The sequence below is a fragment of the Coenobita brevimanus genome, chromosome 111 (assembly GCF_032717465.1).
Source record: "Coenobita brevimanus isolate Jiangsu-jjx chromosome 111, ASM3271746v2, whole genome shotgun sequence".
NCBI lineage: Eukaryota > Metazoa > Arthropoda > Malacostraca > Decapoda > Coenobitidae > Coenobita > Coenobita brevimanus.
Window position 1 is genome coordinate 10702795 of NC_137064.1, and position 6660 is coordinate 10709454.

The following is a 6660-nucleotide window of genomic DNA, read 5'->3' on the forward strand; positions in this document are numbered from 1 at the left end:
ACACACACACACACACACACACACACACACACACACACACCTGTACTGGGATCGGCAATCCCTTTCCCCCTTTGACCTGTATTTCCTTACCCAATATTCCTTCCCTTTCCCTAAGGACCTCCCACTTCACCTGTCCCTGTTTCTTTTATTTTCTCTCCGTCATTGTGCCGTGATTTGTAATCCCTTTCCCCTGGGACTTCACCTTCCTTACCCTACCTGCCCCCCTACCACCTCCAGCTAATATCTCACCCCCATCTCACTCCCCCACTGCCTTCTGCTATATATACAAGAAATGTGGTGTATATTCAGTAATTGAGGCGAAACATCAATACACAGTAAGACCCACATCGGCGTTTCTTTCTCCAACTGTTTCGTACAAAATGCTATGAGCTCATCACATTGACCGTTATCAGTCACCGGCATTACCTCATTGTCATTCAAGGTCTGAAAGCTTGTTGTGTCATAGTATTCCACTTAGCTTTGAATTGATTGAATATGTTAATGTCGGGACCAGAGGACGGTCCAAGGCATATGGTGAAGGCCTTTTGAACACGGATATAACAAGTGTGATGCCGACAAGCCAGGTGGAGGAGATCCTTGTGCAACTGTTCTTGAAAAAGGGTGCGCGCCCCTGCTCACAATCTGGTACTGCTGGCAGTGGTGTGAGATGCCATTCCTACCACACGTTCAGATATACCCCAGTCATTCAAGGTTTCTATCATGGCACTGGTCATGGCCTTTCCTGTCCCTGATTCCAAACTGGGTACATTCAAAAGCTTTGAAACGCCATCATCTAAGACGAGAATCGGAAGGCGTTCAGTGACATTTTATTCTGTTACATCGGGAATTAGTTTTCCATCTCAGTGCACTACAAGTGGCACAGTTGGATGGAATGATTTATTCAGCCATTCTGCAGATTCCCTCCGACTCTTGATTCGATCTCGGCGGATACGTTGTCTGTTGACAATGTAAATTGCTGCATCTTATCCACAGACAGAAATGGTCGCAAAAAGCAGATGGACTGCAGCACGGTCTGAAGTCTTGGACCGATCTAAGGCAGTAGCAACTGGAGTAGTGACAGCTGTTTTTTGTGCTCGTTGGCGTTTCAGAGGAGGAGCTGCAGCCGAAAAGGAAGGACCTGCTATATGTGTATAACAGTCACCTGTTTCGTCTTCATCACTATTTGGGCTTTTCTCCAGCTCCACTATTTCCTCTCGTCCTGTTCGATGGCATTCCTCACGCTCTCTCCTCTCCTGTTCAGTCTGTTGTCTCTCTATCTTCGTTCTTTCCGGTGGAATTTGACATCAATACCCAGCACAGAGCCTCGCCTCCCCATCTCCCTCTGAACCACAAGACACTTCTTATCCTCACGGTTTTTGATGGGGTCGAATGTATTCGTGTGTGCAGTGTCAAAAAGAGCTTTCATCTGTTCTTGGAAGTTCTTTCTCTTCTTCTCCTCTCTTTCTGTATTTCGGCTCTTACTCTTCTCCAACTTTCTCCATTCTTTATAGAAAGATTCGATTTTGGGGATACGATTCCGTGGCTCAGATGCAAGAATGTGAGCTCTCTCCCAGAATCCCCCTAGTTGCTCAGACAGAACACATGCTGAATCCCTCAGTGTTCATGTATCTGTTCTCATCAGGTAGAAAAGTCGCGCTAATACTTCTCCACAAAAAGGTAACTTGCTTCCAAGTTGTCTTTCACTTGGTTGGCCAACACGCCAAATCTTGGTTTTGCTCCCGCTTTTCATCACTGGCATTGTCATTACTACTTGTCATAGCAAATAATTGCACAATAGTAACTCAGAAGGCAAATCCCCGAAAAAAGAAACAAATATGGGTATTACTAGAATGTAGCCTCCAATGGAGTAAAGCAAAAAAATTTTCTAATAAAAAAATTATCACAACAAAAATTTTGCTTATTAGACTCAAATTTCGGGTAAGCTGCTGCACCAGTAAATATAATCCAATCCGGCTAAAATTTGATGTCTCAAGACTTTACACCAAAATCCACAATATACAATGCCAGCAAACAAAATATTCCAGAATTAATTTTCCCCCTTAGTAATAAGGACCACCCGAATATATAGATATGATCTCACCCCTCTGACTTATCTGTGCATTCTTGATTTTCAACCTGATATAATTCAGTACTTTCAAGACTAAGACTATTTTCCTCATTCTTGGCTCAGTACTCGGCACACTGTAAATACTACATATAGGTACGATAAGAAAAAATACTGGAACTCGTTTTCCAGTTTCAACTTCCTGCAGAAGCCATTAGTTATAGCCAAAGGGTTATAATTTGTGCTATGTCACCATGGGCAGGTGGTCCAGGGATATAATGATGCATAGGACAGCGCTGGTAGCATGTGGCCCCTGACCTCAAAGTGAGGTGGCTAGGAGTGAAAAATCAGTTTTGGGGTACTTACCTCTGCTTCGCATCGTGAAATGGCATGGAAACCATCAGAATGTTGTGAAGCTTATCGCCAAATCGGAGGGAAAATGTGAGGCCAAGGAAGAACTTGATGGTAAGTGGCTGAATATCAGTGGAAGGAACAACTGTTCGGTCGTAACTCAACGTGCATGGGTAATACTCTGTGGTCTGGGGCAGCCATTTACACACACAATTGTGGCTGACAAGGAAAGCAGCCAAACTTTCCTTTGGACTCTATGACATGCAAGTTTCGCTTTTTACTCCAGGTTCCGGTTTCAGATTTAGACGTAAAGAAGCCTTGTTCCTTGCGTACACCCAGGCCTCAATCTATATCACCTGTTGGGGAGGAGGGGTTGTCAAGTGCTTTCATTGTGTTAGCTGAGTTCACCCTGCACTTTGCGTGGCTATCTCACATCAGTGGCCAAATGTTTCCGGCGAAGACATGGGTGTTTTGTGTGAAAATTACTTGATATGCCCCTTTCTGCGCAACACGAGCTTTACTTGTTCTTGTATAGCATTGTCATATATTAATTCTGCTCACCTGGAGGGGGGGAGGATGATTTCTGAGACTAAAGAGTAGGCTACTTAGAATTATTGTCATCGTAGAGGGAAGTGAGCTAATACAGCTGTTAATATAAAAAACTTTACAGTAAAAAAGCTGTTAAATTAGATAGCAGCAGACGAGAAAAGTAGAACAGTTCGATACTTTTAGCAAATATGGCACCACTGGAGCATCACACATGTGTTCATGTTTAAACTTTAGCTTGCTACATCGCTTCAACATGCGTTGTCCAAATGGCATAATATTTTCCGAAGTTCCAGGTTTCATGTTTTTGAAATAGCTGCATTCCTAATATAAAGAATAAGTACTGTACTCGTATTTTGAGGGTAATTTGAAGTTTAACTTTGCATTTCCTGTGGATTATTTGAACTGTAAGGGATATGATTACATAGGCAGCAGTGGGAGGGGAGGATTTATCCCCTCCATCCCTCCCAGGTCTACGTCCATGCTTGTAAGCTATGGAGGGATTGGTAAGTCGAGTTTCACGCAGGTCAACTATTGGTTAGGTATTCTTACAGATCGACAGGGGTTGGCTGTGCTGTTGATGTCATCGCAAATGACATAATGCCTTACAAAGTCTTATCGTTTATTATTACTTGTAATGGAAGAGAATGTTTTCTTTCACGGTTTGTCTTTGAAAACAGTCACGATGATTTCAGAGGATAGGCTGTATTATTATCACTGTGGTAATCGTGTTTTCTCCACAAGGATGTATATGGTTATGACGTACACTGTTTTTATACGGAAGCATCAGTGGGAGCTTCCCGGGTATTCAGCACACACAAAGTATTTTTACAAGCACGGTGCTTTAGTGAAACTCCATATGATGTCTCGCTTTAGCTCCCTAAGAAATTTCATATACAACGTGTTTCAATTTAGCGAAGGCCTCATATGGTCTTCCATCTGTCTAGGAGTTTTTTCCCCTTCATATAGGAAAAGTCAGTTAATAAATTTATATTATGCCTTCCTATTCCTCTAAGATTGAGTTCTATCAGTAGTGTGTAGTTCAAGCAACATAATTCATATAAATCATAATATCATATTTATACGAAAACAGTTTTCCATTACAGTTTATGTATATCGATCTATTTTGACCAGTTCTGTCCTGAATTTTCACCCTTCCATAGCGAGAACGAATCATATCCCTACAAACACTAATCGAACAACGTTACGCTACTAGTTACACACCAGATCAATATCAATCCCTTCACTACGGCGATGTCATCATTTTAATCAGTTACCATTTGAGGCTTTTGTGCAACTTCGGAAAGATCTCAAATAATATACTGTACATATTTTTTTTAACGGAAGATGAACAGAAGAAAAAAACAAATAAAAAAATCCATGTCCCAAACCACAGGTGTCCATTCATACAAAATATGTAACGCTAGACGAAAGCTGCTCTAGGTAGAAGGCTCGGGGGCAACTAACCTGGGGAAGCGAGTTCCAGAGAGAAGCAGTTCGATGAATAAAGGAATTTCTAATGGGCAGAAGTTCTACAATATGGCAGTGTGACAGTGATGTCATGAATATTACCAATTGCCAGTGTAGCACAGGGGATGGCATGGCATGGAAAGGTGGCACAAAAGATGCAACTTCGTCTGAACATTTGCCATAAAAGTATGTTTAAAATAATGCAATGGAGGCAACATTCCGTCTTACTTGAAGTAATTGCTGGGTTATTAATTATTAGTCCCCTACCAGTGAAACCAGTCGGGGACTATAGGTTTGCGCGGTTCCGTCAGAATGTCAGTCTGTCTGCAATTTCGTGTCCACTCTATAACTTCCACATGCATGGACAGATTTTGATATAACTTCACACAATTTTCCTTATACCATGACGGTGTGTCGCACGCAACAACCAGCCATCTACTCCCAAAATCAGTTACATATGTATGGCTATCATCCGGTAGAGGACTTTGTATTGCATGGCAATAATGAATGCACTTGTTCTTATAGCTTTGTTGTGAATTTTGTCCTGTTTTTTTAGTGCAACCTCTCCACATCCACTCCACAAGGGTGGGCAGCATTCGAGATGGGAGCGCTCATGACTTGCAAATTTTAGCTTGCTGCTTGTCACCGAAGAAGTTATACAAATTCTGTACAATAATCCAAGATTCTTTAAGACGGTTTTTGCAAGTGATCAAATGTGAGAGGTCCAACTGAGAGTACTGTTAAGGGAAAAATCGAGAATTTCAATTTAGAAACAAGAATATTGGTTGCACTGAAGGTAACATAGGAAACAGGCAGTATCTGTCTGTTAGTAAGCTGGATATATTTGTTTTTCCGAGCATTAAATGAGAATGTTATTTTTGCCCCACTCAGCGATCGTCGATAAGGATTCATTTTAGGAAACTGTTGTGCTGAGTTATGAGTTAAAAATATCAAACTTTGTGACGGGGTGTTTAAGTGTAAAGGAACTTGCAAAGCATTGAGTCACCTCCATATGAATTAATGGAATTATGGGTGAGAGACAGATCATTCATATGAATGAGGAACAAAGCTGGAACAAGGACTAATCCCTGTGGCAGGCCAGTGTTAACAGAGTGGAAATTTGAACTGATATCATCTGCCTTTACTCTTATCTTTCTGATGATGAGATATGAAGAGATGAATGGAACAAATGATGATAGGCCGTAGCAAGGGATTTTGGATAACAGGGAACGGTTCCACACACTGTCAAAGTTTTAGAAAAATCAATGGTTACTGCATGGGTTTCTTCATGTTGGTCAAATGACAGATGGATTGTATAAGTAATGATACTGAATGTATTAACGGTGGATTTTTCTTGGCGAAAACCATACTGTCTGTCACTGATGTAGTTTTTTGGATTCAGGATAATTAACAATGTTCTTATGAATGACAATCTCAAATACTTCAGCAAGAGAAGGTGTGGTAACTATAGTATGTAATCACGTGGATCAGAGGGACTTCCTTTCTTTGGAATTTGATCGATATTGTCTTCCTCCCAAGAATTAGGGAATAAAAAAATTTGTAAGCCTATACTTAATAATCTAGACAGAATAACCTTACTGTCATTAATTTTCAGCAGTTTAATAACAGATTTCGTTGTCGGTCTGTCATGACCGTCTGCCTCCAGCTTTACTTCAATTTACAATACTGATTCATTTAATCATAGCAGCATTTCTCAACATACACCATTATATCTAGTGCTTCTATCTTGTGTGTCTTCTTCTGACTATTTCTTCCACCAACTCTTTTCTTGCCGGTAATTCAGCCATTCCTAAGGTTCCAGCTTTTTCACACAGGTAAGCTCATCGTCGTCTCGGGCACATGTTACAATGTTATTGTCACGTTCCATTGTGCATATCATTAACCCCTAACTCCAATAGTTCCTTCTCTTCTTGGAGATTCTCTTCTGAATTAATCTCTTTTCCCCGCCTTTTAGGAAGTATTGAAGTATTGTACAATACTGTTATGTTCCCATCACACACTCCCACAGTCTCCAAAAGCAGAAGTACAGTATAGGAAGGACGTTGCCCAGTGAGTTGTTCTTCCTATGGTCAGCCTTTCAGTGTACAGTACACAAGATCGGATCAGGCGTGGTAAATAAACACTGGCTTCCTAAGATCACTGTCTTTATTTTCCATACAATTATAATTATTGCTTGCCAACTTCAATTCACTGTTTTCACAAGTACC